This window comes from Amblyomma maculatum, chromosome 4 (assembly GCF_055883805.1).
Source record: "Amblyomma maculatum isolate TAMU_Amacu chromosome 4, ASM5588380v1, whole genome shotgun sequence".
NCBI lineage: Eukaryota > Metazoa > Arthropoda > Arachnida > Ixodida > Ixodidae > Amblyomma > Amblyomma maculatum.
In genome coordinates, this window is record NC_139347.1 from 53,904,369 (window position 1) to 53,920,862 (window position 16,494).

Below are 16,494 nucleotides of genomic sequence, written 5' to 3' on the forward strand. Positions count from 1 at the left end.
CAAAATATGTCATGAGATTGTGGTGGAGATGGAAAGAACTTGCGTGATATAGTACAGATCGAGCACTACTATATCAAAGAGACTTTACAATTTTAATTTGCCGTTGAAAATTGCATAAAACAACTGAGGTGCTATCTAGTGTTGAAACCTTATTATTTTCGGTGTAGTACCCGATGTGGACTATATAGCTGATTTTTGTAACTGCACACTGTTGTTTTTTCTTCTAGAAGTGCTTGTCATAATTTATATTTTGCGCGCTCTCCACTACGTAATTAAATACAACCACCCTTACTTTCTCACCTCGAGAGGCATGCTTTCAGGTTTTGTCACTAGATGGGGCCACGGTGTTTGGAATTCCATAAATGAAGCGATAATAGTGCCCACTAAAACTCGTCGATGAGGCATGCGTTATTGGGCCATAACAGCCTTGAGCGTGAAACTTAAAAGGACGTTACTCTAAGCAAAACATTGCTAATTACTGCCTGGCGAGAGAAATTTATATTCGTTTTCGGTGTCTTTTTTTTTTTGTCCCCTCTAGGCCTCAGGTCGCCCTCGTGAATAAAGGATTATGAATGAATGAATAAAAGGATGGGTGGTTTTTTTTTTTAAGGACGCACTGGAGGGAATGCAAAATATAATTATGACAAGCACTCTTAGAAAAAAAAAACAGTGTGCAGTTACGAAAATCAGCGATTGCTGACATGTAGTCACGTGGGGTACTACACAGAGAGTACAGTTTCACCGCTAGATAACGCCTCAGTTTTTATGCGATTTTCAATGGCAAATGAATATTGCAAAGCCTCTTTTCTTTGATATTGTAGTGCTGGATCTGTACTATATGAGGCAAGACCTTTTTATCTCCACCATAATCTCGACATATTTTGGCCAGTGTTCTTGCTCTTTAAAGGTATGATGCCTTAGCAAATGCTTTTTGCTGTTTTATATTTTTTTAATCGTTTTACATTTTTTTCTCTGATAGTGTGCTGGGCGGTGAATGCCCTGTTATTGCTTGGCAGCGCAGAACTCCATGGTTAGACACAACGGCGTTTCACACATGCTTTTTTTTTTATGCTAAGCATATTACTAGAGCTAAGCCTCAGCTCCTCGAGCGCGGCGGTGGCGCCACCATTGACCTTTCATGACCTACCACGTGATGCGTGACGTCACGACAGAGGAGACCGGGCTGCATCTCGCGCCGTCGAGTGCGGCGTCGCTACTACCAGTTCACTATAGTCGCTACCAAGGAGTACCACGTGATGCGTGACGTCAGAGCAGAGGAGAGATGGGCCGCCGGCTCGCGCGGTCGAGCGCGGCGTTGCTACCAAGGAGCACCACGTGATGCGTGACGTCAGAGGAGAGATGGGCAGCCGGCTCGCGCGGCGTCGCTACCAATGCACTTCCCACTTCTACCGTTAGGTGCGCTGTAGTGAACACGTGATGCCGGAGCGGCGGTATATAAGGGGGGTGCGTCTGCTTCTGCGCGACTGATGGGGCTGGTGCAGGTGGGTCTCCGCTGCTTGCGGCGGGGGCTGGCCTGGCACCGAATTTTTATCTGTTGTAGGCCGTCATTGCATACTCCACCGCTGGTGGTGGACGACGGCTGTTGCGGCGCGCGTCTTTCTTTCCCTCTTGCTTTTCTTTCTTCTCTATATTCTCTTGTATCAGCACGAGGCAGCGGAGGTGGCTCAGCTACAGAGCCAGTAGCAGGCCCGTGCATTTTCTTTTCCTTCTTCCTGCAGCCACAACAACTTCTGCAAACACGTGAAACAGTTACCTCGCCTTTTTCTTCCTATAAATAAATCAGTTTTTCTGCGCGCGTCTTTCCCTCTTTCTTTTCTCTCTTCTCTATATTTTCCTCTATCTGCACGAGGCAGCGGAGGTGGCTCAGCTACAGAGCCAGTAGCAGGCCCGTGCATTTTCTTTTCCTTCTTCCTACAGCCACAACAACTTCTGCTAGGCACACACGGGGTTGAGATGCCTCCTGAAGACAGGGCTGCCCGTTGGAATGAGAAGCGAAAGCTGCGGCGTGCTACAGAGACCGATGAAGAGCGTGAAGAACGTCTAGCCAAGCGGCGTGCTCAATATGCGGCTCGGCGACAACGTTCTTCAACAACTGAAGAACAAAGCGAGGAACTTGTCAGCAATGCTTCCACTAGTGCGGCCAGTGAGTCTGACAATACTTCTACCAGTTCGCAACGCTGGAATGCTACGAAACGAATTAGGCGTGCCCGAGAAACTTCTGAAGAGCGACGGCAGCCGTGCATCTCCAAGCCTAGCCACCAATATGCTTCGCTTCTGACTAGGCTTAACCTTAGCTAAGCCTCAGCATTTTTTTTTTCACTTTGTGCTTTTAATAATTGGGTTCGCAGGAAGGGAAAGGCGCAGTATCTGTCACACTTGTTTCTGCGGACACCTGAACAGCGCTCGTAAGGAAAAGGAAGATGGGAGTGAAAGAGAAAAAGGAGCCATAGTGGAGGGCTCTGGATTAATTTATATTCGAATATGGATTCGCCAATATTAAACACCTTTCTTTCATTGCTCCCCTCACATCTGAACCTCATACATAGAGTGTGGGTACCAGGCCACAGTAATGTGACAGTCAATGGGATTGCTGATAGACTACCTAAAGAATCTCTAAATGGCCCTGTGTTGCCTATCCTCCCGGCAACAGCGTACATAACAGCAGCACGATTTCATAGGCGTTCCTTATTTATCACGCAGTCTAGATCTATTTTATCCTACGACTACCTGCATCTCAAGTATTCCTGGAATAGGAAATCATGACAATCAAGGCGGACTGAGGTCTCTCTAACCAGGCTGCGCTGTCGTATTCCGCCACTAAATTTTTATATGCACAGGTCTGGTTTGGCACTTACTTCCGTCTGCACATTCTGCGGGGCACCAGAAACAATAGATCATTTCTTGCTATTTTGCCGCCATTTTACCATGATGAGAAAACGGTATTTGGAGAAGCCGTTACAACAGCTGGGTCTTAAATTGAGCAGCCGAATTGTGTTATCGTTCGTTGCCACCATGCTTGGGCACAGCCACAGATATGTTTTTAACGCCATTCAAAACTTTTTAATATAGGTAATCAAAACGTCTGCCTTGCTGATATGCTTTGAATTTTTTAATCTGTACGTACAAATCTCAGTATTCTCCTACTGCGTGCTTTAGTAATTGCCCTTTTTATTTTGTTTTTTTTTTCATATTTAAATTTCCTTCTCTATTCCCTAGCAATAATTTTTTTTTTTAGATGTAATTATACATCTCAAAATCTAATATCTCTGCACCGCAATTCTTGGCCGATCCCCCTGTGTGGGTATGTGCCATAAAAATAAAGAACAACAACCACCTGGGGATCTTTATCGTGCGCTGACATTGCACAGCACACGGATGCCTCTCCATTTCGCCTCCATCAAAACGCAGCCGCCGGCGGTCTGGATCCAACCCGGATACTCCGACACAGTAGTTTGTCGTTTTACCACTGCGGCGGGACGGTGAAGGGTGGCTGTTCCTGGCCCTACGGGGCTGGGACTGGTAGGTAAACGCTGCTTGCCTGCCACCAAATTTTTATCTGTTGTGGGCCGTCATTGCACCTGGCACAGCTTCACACACCAGGCTGGAGGAGTGCCACCGGAGCAAGGCAAACAAGAGGACCTGATTAATTATAGCGAAATAACAATGCACTACAGACTGAGCACGAGGGTCCTACCACCACCAGACCCCACGTTAGGCAAAGAGGAAGCAGTAGCATGGAGAAAGCTACAGACAAATACATACCCGAACCCAGTTCTTGTCAACCATATATGGCCAGAAATACGATCAGACCTCTATGCTCATTGTGTAAGGAAAGGGGATCACTAGATCACAAAATGTGGGAATGTGCGAAGTCACCAGGCAGGGCTAAAAATATAGCTAAAGATACCTGGGAGACCCTTCTGCGAATCTTTCTCCCTTCCCGTACGGCGCGGTTGAGGTGTCCACAGAAAACAAGTGAAACAGTTACCGCGCCTTTCCCTTCCTATAAATCAATCAGCTGTACGCATCTCTCGCTCCCTCTTCTTTTTCTATCCTCTACTTTCTCTTTTCTGTCCGCGCGAGGCAGCGGAGATACCCGGGTTCGAACCCGACCTCGGCGGCTGCGTTTCGATGGAGGCGAAACGATGAGGCGTCCGTGTGCTGTGCGATATCAGCGCACGTTAAAGATCCCCAGGTGGTCGAAATTACTCCGTAGCCCTCCACTACTGCTCCTCTTTCTCGCTTTTCACTTTCACTCCCACCCTCCTCCCTTCCCTTACGGCGCGGTTAAGGTGTCCACAGAAAACAAGTGAGACAGTTACCGCGCCTTTCCCTTCCTATAAATCAATCAATCAGATGGCTCAGCTACAGAGCCAGTAGCAGGCCCGTGCATTTTAACGCGGTAGCGTTAAGGAGCTCGTGTCGCAGAAAAGCCGGTGTCGTCGGCGGCGTTGGCCGTGAGCGATAAATCCCGACATGCACTTCATAAATAAAAAGCAACTTCCAAGATGGGCTGGGTGGGAATCGAACCAGGGTCTCCGGAGTGTGAGACGGAGACGCTACCACTCAGCCACGAGTTTTTTTTGTCTTTATTGCCGGTCATCACCAACACAAAACAAAACCAACAAAAACGCGCTACAAACAGAATGCTCACAGCAGAGCGGTTATCACAAGCATGACACTTAATACAGAAGCCGGCAGGCTCATACGAGTTGCCTTTGTCAAGTTAAAATTCCTTCAGCTCGCATAGTGGTTCGACTCTTGAAATCCAGTCTGGCACAGTGGTCTTCAATTTGTGCATTTCAACCAATGCGTGTATACTCTCGCGAAAGTAGAGCCTTGCAGGGCGGGCGTCAGGGTCACAGTGAAAACCCGCCATTCTGGACCGCCATAGACTGTGCAGGCCTATTAGCATAACCGTATCAAGTGGAATCCCATCATTATTTTCAGTTGGCAGGATTCTAATCCCCTACGAGTCTAATGGTAATTCTTTAACAGTTCGTTGCAGCACATCCCAAAAATAGACGCCCTCCCAACAGTGCAGAAATACATGGTCTATTGTCTCTGGCTGTTTACATATTAAGCAAAGTGAACCCCATGGCAGATAAAAGCCCTTGCTTTCAAAAAACGTTTGTACCGATAATGTTCCTGTATGTAACTTAAAGAAAAACGTCTTTACCCCAGGAGAAACTGGCATTCTTTTGACACGCTTCAGTACGTCTTGACCTAGACGGCCGCTATACAAGGCTCTGTACACAGGAACAGAGAAGAAGTCACAAACAGCTTTATACAGGTTCTTCTTTTTCACTTAAGTATTCTGTCGAGAAGCGAGCTGACAGAATTCGAACACTGCTGACAACCTCTTTGAAAAAACTAGAAAGACGCATGCTTTCCGTAGCAACAACGAAATTGGGCAACGCCCGCGCGAGCCTCACTTGGCACACAGTGCGCAAAAATGGGTCGGTAACGTCGCGAAAGAAAATAAATCTGTTTACAAGCTGGCGCACAAATAAGTGAGCAAGCCCGAGACCTCCGTCTTTAATTGGCCGGAAAAGGTTATCCCGACTACATCTTTCCCAGCTTGATGCCCATACAAACACAGCAAAGATTCGGTGTAGTTTTTGAACACTCAACCTAGAACAATGAAGTGCTTGCATGACGTACCACACCTTGGCAACAAAAAATAGATTACACACAGTGGCTCGTGCAAAGATAGACAGCGGCACTCCTTTCCACTTGTCAGCCTTCTCCAGTATTTCCTGAACTTGGGCGCGCCAAAATGGCTTGCTCTCTTCATAGAATTCTAGAGGTACGCCCAAATAATTCACGGGTGTTGTAACCCATGTAACGTTGGCAAAAAAGTCAGGCGTTGATGTTCACGCCCCGTGCCAGAAGCCAAGACACTTTCCCCAGTTTACTGGACTTCCTGTGGTCGCACTAAAATATTTCACAACTTCAACTGCGGCGCAAATACTTTCTTTGTTCGCACAAAACACTGCCACATCATCAGCGTACGCCAAAAGTTTGACCTCAGACATGTACAGTTGAAAGCCCTGAACAGATGGATTTTGCATAATAGACAGGCATAAAGTTTCGATATAAATGCAAAATAGAAGAGGGCTGAGGGGACAACCCTGACGTACCGAACGCCGCACATTTATGGATTCCCCTAATACTTTATTAACAATCAATCGCGTTGTGCAGTTTCGGTACGCCAGGGCTACGCCCTCTCTGATAATAGAACCGACATTGATATAATCCAATATTGCAAACAATGCATCATGTGGAACACAGTCAAACGCCTTTTCTAGGTCGAGCTGAAGAAGAGCGACCCTCGCGCAAGCAACGTCACAACATTCCAGCACGCACCTCGCCTTATGAATATTTGTTGTAATGGACCGGCCCTTTATACCACACGTCTGGTGGGAGCCAACGATATGTTTTATCACTGTCTGTAGCCTGGCCGCCAGAACTTTCATCAATATTTTGTAATCCACATTTGTTAAAGAAATAGGCCGGCATGACGTCACAAATTTTAGTTTCTCTGTTTGGTTTGACTTAGGAATTAACACTGTGTGTGAGGATGCGAACGAAGGAGGGAGTGCACCAAGTTCATAGGCATCGTTAAATACTGCAGCTAACAATGGGGACAGATCTGGCTTGAATGCTTTATAAAAGGCTGCGCTCAAACCATCCGGCCCAGGCGACTTGGGTTCAGATTATCAATGGCGCGTTCAACCTCGTCCTCGGAAATCGGCTGCACTAACTTTTTTCTTGTGGTGGCATCCAGTCGTGGCAAGGAAGAAACACCTGCTTAAACGTCTCCAACTTCATGTCCCGAAAAGCAAACAGCTCCTGATAATAGTCGAAGAACGCACGTGCAATGTCATTCTTATCTGTCACGAGGCTTCCGTTCCATTCTACTTCGGTTATGTCATTTCGATGAGCCTGTGCTTTTTCAAGACCCAGAGCGCGCTTAGTGGGCGTCTCGTCGGCGACCCATCTTTCGGCCTTGGCGCGAACGAGCGCTCCTCGATATCGGTCCGTCTAATAATTCTATTTTCTTTTTTATCTTTCTATCTTTCGGCCCTGGCGCGAACGAGCGCTCCTCGATATCGGTCCTCGTCTAATAATTCTATTTTCTTTTTTATCTTTCTGATGTCCTCTTTGTAAACCCCCGGCTCCTTACACTCCTGCGCTATTAACTTCTTTAATGTTGATCTTAGGCCTGCTTCTTCTCGCTTTTCGTTATGGCGAATACAGCTGGCTCTTTCTATCGCTTTCATTTTAATTTCTTGCTTGCACAGTTCCCATTGCTCCCCAATGCTGCTGTTAGGTCGTTTATTTATTTCATTTAGCTTCTGTACAATAATTTCGATTAAGTTATCGTCTTCTAAAAGTTTGGAATTCAACTTCCAAAGGTCCCAGACAAAACTTTTGCTTGGGCTTCTAGCTCCTATAGTGCATTTTACCAGACAGTGATCGGAGAAGGACATTGGGATAACAGAATAATTTTTACACTTCGGTATCACATCCAACGATAAATAAATTCGGTCAAGTCGAGCATGACTAGAACTCTGAAAATGGGTGTATTGCACGCTGCGTGCTCCCTCCAAGCACTCAGCAACATCCTCTAATGAAAACTCTGCAATCATCTGCAACAAACAATCGGTGCTTGCATCTTTGAAGGGGCGATTCGAGGTTTTGTCTCGGGCGCTTAAAACACAGTTGAAGTCACCCATAATTATCAGCTGCCTTGTTGAATCTAAGTATCGTTCGATGTTGTTCGATGTTTTTAAAGAAAATGAGCCTGTCTTCAGCTGCATTTGGGTGCATAAACGCAGAGAATGCGCCATTCACTGTTATGCAAAACCAGGTCACAAACAATCAGCCTTTCGCACGTAGACGAAATCATGGCCTGCACTATAAGTCCTGGCAACCGTTTGACAAGAAGGCACCCTGCCGACGTGCCCATTGCGTGACTAACAGCCACTTCGTACCACGACGTGAAACGCTGCGCCATGCTCCCTGTCTCCTCCTCTCCCTCCACTTTAGTTTCCTGTACTGCTAGCACGTCTATGTTTTGCTCTGTTAAAAGGCGAAGTACTTGGCTTTGCTTCCTTCTACCAGCCAACCCTCGGACGTTGAGCGTTGCAACGTTCAGACACTGATCCATCGCCATAATCATGCATTAGAAGGAGGCCGGGAGCATGACGCTTACCTTTCACGTCTAGCATGGCGCTAGACGTTTCCAGAATGCCCGCCTCCATCATCTTTTACGGGCTCGACTTGCTGCGAGGGTGGCTTTTCCTCGGCCCTCCTGTCCGCCGCGATGTTGGGCCGTGGCTTGAAAGGAGGTCTCCGGTTCAGGGTCGCTTTCATAGGCGGATCATCGTCGTTCTTAAGGGTCTGCTGTTCGCTCCCGTCTCCTGCCTTTGTATGCGGGCGTTTAGGTGCGCTGCCGGCGCTCGTTGACCGAACGCCGTTTCCCGTAACAATGGTCACCTTCGTTGCAGGCTCCAAAGAACCTGCGTCTTGAAGGGGTGCGTTCTCGTTCGCAGACGCCGCTGGCACCCAGGTTGCCGACTCTTGCTGTTTTCCTGTGTCATCACCCGCCTCTTTGCAGGTGATGGTCGGTGCTTCCACGTTGACGGATGCCGCAGAGGTTCCCACGTCTTCGCTTCCCTTTGCTGCTTCCTCGGCCTCGACAACATCCATTACATCTTCAGGCGTCTCCTCTCTGAGAGCGGGCACTGTTGCCGCAGCGTAGGTGCGGACACAATCAACTTCCGTGTGTCCAAAGCGTCGGCAGCGAGAACAACGCGGTACATTGCACTCGCGTCGTACATGGCCACAACCATGGCAACGTAGGCACTGCATAGGCCTTCCGGGAACGACGGCCTTTCTCGCTGACGCCCTGGACGCGCCACCGTTCTCGAGTGACCTCCGTCACCTTCCCGAATGCGGCGAAAGCCGTGCGAATGTCCTCATCTGCGACACCGTGTATCATCCAATGTAGTCTGAGTCGGACTTGCTGGTCTTGAGGGTCGATAATAACACACCATCGTCCCTTCACTTTCAGCTCTTTCAAAGCCACAATACGCTTCACGGTTTCAGCAGTCTTGAAGGTGACAGCCCACACGTGATTAATTTGATACGCCCCCAAGGCTACAACCTAGTGGTCATTCTAATTCTACCACTCAGCCACGAGTTCGATGCTTGAAAGCGGTACAAAAGCGCTTCTAGTGAATGCGGTGTTGCCTTAGAAACGTGCCGTAGAACGTTATACTGCGGTGTATATCGGTAATTATGAGCATGTTACTTACAGAAGTCGCAGTTACACGAGTAGCGAAGTACGTTTCCGCTACATTTCTTCTGCGCTCTGCGCACATGCAGAGCCATCTTGCGGCAAACACAGAAGAACCCCTCCTCGCAATGTGTGGCGCTGCCCCGACACGTGGCGCGCCACTTGCCCCTGACGTTTCGCCGTGCACCCTCACGGGTTGCAGAATCAAGCGTCTTTCTTTTCTTTAGATCACTATCTTCGCTCACCCGCTTTTCCCCTTCGGGCCGCGCGGGTACCGGTGCGAGGATACCCCAATACCCTTGCGTTTAATAAGTTTTCTCGACGAGGTGCAATAACGCTATCACGTTCCACTCTTGAAGGCGAAGCTTAAGCGTCCTCCAAATTTTCTTTTCCTACTTCCTACAGCCACAACAGCAGCTAAATGGAGCTATCCTCGGTGTGCACTACAGTACAGTATACATGTTGCGTCATTCCTGGCAACTCTAATTAGCCCTTTTCAGTCTTCTGTCTTACGTTCACGCGAGACGTGTTTGCCTATGCACAGGAGACTGGCAGCTCTAATTAGCCATTTTAAGCCGAAAGCCTTTGATGCCTCATCGCTGTCGACAGAGTAGATGGATGGATGACAACTTTTATTGTCGACCTTAAATAGAGGCCCCTTACTCCCCACCCCCCTACCTGCCCCAGTCCCATCAGGGGAGACTTGTCAGCGAAGTCTCCCCTGATGGGGCTGGGGCAGGTAGATCACCGCCGCTTGCGGCGGGGGCTAGCCTGCCACCGAATTTTTATCTGTTGTAGGCCGTCATTGCACCCGCCACCGCTTCGGTGGTGGACGACGGCTGTTGCGGCGCGCGTCTTTCTTTCCCTCTTCCTTTTCTTCCTTCTCTATTTTCTCTTCTGTCTGCACGAGGCAGCGGAGGTAGCTCAGCTACAGAGTCAGTAGCAGGCCCGTGCATTTTCTTTTTCTTCTTCCTACAGCCACAACAACAGCAACGCAGGCCTACGGGATGGGGGCTGGAGCTTTCGCGACTAAAGGCTAACAGAGATTTTGTGTCTTCGCGGCCTCGGCTCCCAGGCAGACGGCTTAATTGTTGCTGCCGAGCGGGGTCTTCGCTCCGCAGCAGGGCTTCCCAACACAGGCGGTTGTCACCAGAAGTGTCACGCTTTCGAGAGCGAGGGTTGAAAAAAAAAAATGAACCTTTTCTCCACCGGGAATCGAACCTCAATTGCCTCAATCTCTTAGATCCCCAGCCCAACGCTTTACCAACTGCGCCACTTTTTTTTCTTTATTGCGAAATGTACATAATGACAAAATATACAGCATAAAATATTTGCAAGGTTTGCAGGTCGCTTGCCGGCCGCGAACAATGGAGTCGTTTCATTTGTGCAAGATTGCTAAGCACCACCTCGATTTGAGCATCACATTCTGTATCTTTCAAAACATCATGTATTGTGAAAATCCCCTTGGGAAAATATTCATACACGGATCTGGCACCAGAGTCACCGGGACGATATATCCATAGCACTGAGCCGCACAGAATGCAGGCCCATCAGGAATACAGCATCGTATGGTATTGCATCGTCGTGAATCGGCAGACCTGATAGCTTGCGGTGTAAGAGGAAGATCCTTTTGAATGGTACGCTGTAACACGTCCCAAAATAAGATAGCGTTGTTACACTCAAGGAACATATGTTCGATTGTTTCTGTTTTGTTACACAGAAGACAGTGAGTGCCCCATGGTGCATATATGCCTTTTTCACGGGTAGATGTGTGTAGATGGAAAAAGAAGGTCTTGGTTGCGGGCATGACCCACATCTCTCTCACCCTCTTCAACACATCTTGACCAGCATTCCCTTTCTCCTTCTCCCACTGCGGACAACCCCTCTTGACGACGCGACTTCCTCTCGAGACGCCGAGCTGTGCGGACGTGCGCCGTATAGGCTCTGGCCTCGCGACCAGTTTTTGTCACATTTCTGTGACTTTGGCCCTGTGAACAGTGTTAAAGATTCGGAAGGGTGTTCCATGCCAACCGATACCGGATTTCGCCTGGTACGACCACTGACAATCCATTTTTCGGAACTTGTACCAGCACTTGGTGAACCGCGTTTGGCCTAACGTTAGGCCAAACGCCGGTGTCGAGCCGCCGGGACCCGCGCTCGCTTTCGCGAGTCACCGAGGGATACTTGCATCATGGTCTACACCGTAGAGGGTGAAGACGTTACTCCGGAGCACCTTGCCGAAGGAGGATGGCAGACTGTACTAAACCTACAAGAACGCTACCGGCGCCGTGGCCCGAAGGAAGACGGCCAAGCGAGCCAAGACCTGACGGACGCGCGCGTTCCTCATAACCAAGGCAAGTCCAAACCATCTCCTCTCGAAAATCGGAGGAAACCACCTACCCGACGTAGAAAGGCACCGCTCCCACGGCTAGAGGCATGGACTTGCGCACCGTCGCGCCACGCAACCTTCTCAGAGCTACCTGCATAGCGGTTAACCTACCGCTTCAAGAGGTGCTGGAACAAGACAGCCTTCGTGTTAACACAGTTAACAACACTTTCACGATAAGCACACCGCATAAGCTCAGGGCTTCGGTTTACAGTAACCTGCGACGGCTCAAGTTGGGCGAGAAAGAGTACGAAGTGACATCGTACGTGTCAGCGCCGGACGACTCTACGAGAGGCGTCATTTATTATGCGTATGACGGCGGAACTCCCGATGAGGTGCGACAAGGATTCCTGAAGCGCAACCAAGGGACTCCGGTGGTGGATGCTCGTCGCCTTGGCCAGTCGATGTCCATACTGGTGACGTTTGCCGGAAAGAAAGCTCCAGACACCATCTACTATTGGGAGAGTCCTTTCCGCGTACACCCGTACAGAGAGCAGGTGGAAACCTGTTTCAACTGCAGAAGAGTCGGCCATCGGGCGGATGTCTGCTACAAGCCCAGGACTCAAATTTGCCGCAGGTGCGGTGAAGAACACCTTCCGCCAGCCGAGGGGGAAGCTCTCACCTGCACGCCGAAGTGCATTGTGTGCAAAGGGGCCCACAACACCGGGAGCAAGAACTGCAAACATCGCTTTGTAGAACGCCGCCCCAAACACAAGCAACAACACAAGAACCTGAACGATGAAGTCGACCAGCAGTCCGAACACACGCCGCGCTCAAGAGACAAAGCCGGTAGCCATTCGTCGAGCCACCATCGAGGAAGCAAGACGCGCCACAGGTCGTCCTCCTTCCCACCACTGTCATCTAGCCAGGACGCCAGTTCGAGGCAGGGAAGCACGAACCGACGGCAGCGTTCGAGCAGGAGCAGGAGCAGAAGCAGCTCAAAGCAGGTGAGCTGGCCGGATACGGCTTCCCAGAATTACACCGCTCGGGAGAAGGAGCTCTTAGCTAAAATACAGTCCAGAGACGCAACCATTGCGCAAATGCAACGGGAAATAACAGAAATGAAAAGTCTATTTCAATCTTTGCAACCACCCGTAAAACCTACGCCAGTACCCCGTGCGCCTTCATCCACCACGCTAAGCGCCATACCCTCCACCAGTAATGCAATGGAGACGGACAGCCGCATTAACCTGAAAAGACCGGCTCCTTCCGACGAGGGTTCCGGATCGAAACGCGCTGCAGAAGCGTCTAAAGATGACAACCCGCAACCCACTACCAAATCTAAGTCAGCAGACAAGCTAAGAGCAGAATTGAGCGCACTCGAGAATAAATTTAGCGGTCTCGAGGAAAAAGTTAACGTTCTCACGCGCGAAGTAACTGAGCTGGGTTCAAACATCGCTGGTTTTTTTCAGCAAGTAGTGCAGCGTCTCGCGGCCCTGGAGGCAAGCCGTAATGTAATGCCGGCATCCGCGACCGTGCCCGTAATTATTCCTCCCATGTCTCAAAATGGCCCCTCGCCAGCAAATTGAGGTATGGCAGTGGAACTGCAGGGGATTCCGCAACAAACGGAGTAACCTGTTGTTTCACATCCAAAGCTTACCTAAACAACCGGACGTAATAGCACTCCCCCCTCGAACGCAGGGACGACGGCGACCATCCCATTCACAGCGACATTTGTTCAACGCAACATTACTGCTATACAACACACGATAGACAGTTCTAGCGAACAGTACACGCTACTTGAAATTGTGCCCAGAAAAAAGGGTGAAGCAAATCTTTTTATGCTAAACCTATACAGTCCACCGAAAGACAGAGGGTCAGGAATTCCCGACCTACTGTGTAAAGCAACTCGACTCGCCGCAGGAACACAACTCCTTGTGGTGGGCGATTTTAATGCCCACCATTCGGCTTGGGGTTATCGGAAGAACAACCCCAAGGGTACAAAGCTGTGGCAGTCTATCCAGAACCTGGGCCTCACAATTCTTAACGATCCCCAAGAAATCACGCGGGTCGGCAACAGCATTAGCGCAGATACCTCGCCCGATCTCACACTAACCAAAAACATTAGCGACGCCTGCTGGTCCAACACCAGAAACACACTAGGGAGCGATCATTACATAATAGCTACAACATTTGACACAACATTTCACAAACTGCACCACATGCGCACACGCATCACCGATTGGGATAGGTTCAGACGCTTACGAGAGCAAACTGCCCCAGTCAGATAAACAACCTAACGGAGTGGATTGCTGCACTTAAAGAGGACGTCAAGGCCACCACGGTCGAGACGCCGACTGAGGAGCCGCACCAGACGACTGACTCCAAACTCCTCCACATGTGGGAAGCGCATGCCAGCCTACTAAAACGTTGGAAGAGACAGAGACACAATAGAAATCTACGCAAGCGTATAGCGCAACTCGAGCGCCGTATCGAAACGTACACTGTAGAGCTGCAGGAAAAACAATGGGGTCAAATCTGTGATAATATGAACGGGCAGCTTGGAAACAAAAAGACATGGTTCTTCCTCCGACACTTGCTCGACCCCACACAGACAAAATGCACACAGCGAGACCGACTCACGAAATTAATTCACCAATACCAGGGTACGGACGCTGAGCTACTTGCCGAACTGCGAACACGCTACCTGAGCACATCCCACACAGACTCTCTACCCGCGTATGAGGGTCTCCCCAACGACACCCTGGACGCCGACATAGCAGATGCCGAGGTCTGGTTTGCTCTCAGCCAGCTGCGTACCACCACCGCGGCGGGACCTGACGGGGTGTCAAACAAAACGCTCCGAAACCTAGACCACACGTCTGTCCCTGACGGAACTAATGAACACCTACTGGAGGGAAGGCGAGATCCCTCAGGAATGGAGGCACGCGCGGGTCACCTTCATCCCAAAACCAGGCAAGAAACTCTCGATCGAAAATTTGCGCCCCATCTCCCTCACGTCTTGCATCGGAAAGCTAATGGAACATGTCATCCTTAACCGACTGCAAAATTACGCGGAAGACCGCGACTTACTTCCTCCAACAATGATTGGCTTTAGGGCAAACTTGTCCACGCAGGACGTGAAGGATGTGCTGGACCCTCCATGTGGAACTGGGACGAAGGCGGTACTCGGGCTAGACCTGAGCAGAGCCTTCGACAACGTCTCGCATGAGACAATCCTCACGAATCTCTCTCAATTGGACCCTGGTGAACGGATATTTAATTATGTCCGATCATTCCTATCAGAGCGGACAGCAGAGCTCACTCTAGGTAGCCTTAAATCAGATCCCATTCCTCTGGGAAGCCGGGGCACACCACAAGGCTCGGTGCTCTCGCCTTTCCTATTTAATCTTGCACTCATTACACTTCCCCCCAAGCTCGCTGCCCTGCCGGGGCTGCAGCACACCTTCTACGCGGACGACATCACCCTGTGGGTAACCACGGGGAATGACGGCCAAATAGAGGATACGCTGCAGCAGGCAGTCGACATAATCGAAACCTACGCGTCGGGAGCGGGCCTTGAATGCTCGCACGCAAAATCAGAACTGCTGGTTTTCAGGGCCAAGCCGCGAGGAAGAAATGCAAACCAGGCCCCCCCGATCGCCCTGAACGTATGTTTGAGAGGCCAACCGGTCAGGGAGGTTCAAACCATGCGCATACTGGGCATGTACATACAAAACAATCGCAAAAACACCGAAACAATCAACAGACTCACTGCCACGGTGAATCAGACTGTACGACTTATCAGACGAATCGCCAACAAAAGAAAAGGAATGAAAGAAAAAGATCTCTGTCGATTAGTCCAGGCTTTTGTACTGAGCAAAATTGTCTACTCTCTCCCGTACCTGAAACTGCAATTCGCGGAAAGAATGAAGGTCGAGAGCCTAATCCGACAGGCCTACAAGGCTGCCCTTGGGCTCCCGCACAGCACGTCTACGGAAAGGTTAGTGGCCCTTGGGGTTCACAACACACTTTCGGAGCTGTGCGAGACACACCTTGTCTCCCAGCTCGGACGACTCACTCGCACGAACGCGGGAAGGTCCATCCTGTACAGACACTTGTGCGAACAACTTCCAGATAAGGACGCGAAAACACACTTACCTACACACATTAGGACAGCTCTATTCATTAAACCCTTGCCTAAGAATATGCACCCCGCGCACCACGAAGGCCGACGCATGGCGAGGGCTCGCGCCCTACATGCCAAGTACGGCCGACACGTCAATGCAGCATACGTGGACGCGGCGGAATATCGGCACACCCAGATACAAGCGTTCGCACTGGCCGCTGTGAATGGGAACGGTTCTCCGTTGGCGACCGCATCAATCGCATCCACCTCCTCCGAGACGGCGGAGGAAGCGGCCATAGCCTTAGCTATTGCAAACACGTCCGCCGATATTATATTCAGTGATTCTAAAACAGCCATTCGCAATTTCGCGAGGGGTCGCATCACGTCTACCTCCCTCCGCATCCTCCAAAGCACCCCTACTCCGGTTAGGGAAATTGAACTAATCTGGGTCCCGGCCCACTCGTCTAATCCGGGGAACGAGGCGGCTCACGCGCAAGCCCGAGGTTTCGTCGACCGGGCAGTGAGCGCGCCCTCCGACCCGAATTTCACGAAGGACGGGTTAATTTCTTTTCATGACATTAACATTACCCATCACTTCAGGCTGGAAAGGCGCACATATCCCCCCCCCCCCCCCCCCCCACAAATCTTTAACAAAGGCACAGGAAGTTACCTGGCGCCGACTACAAACACGCTCTCTCCTAAATCCGGCGG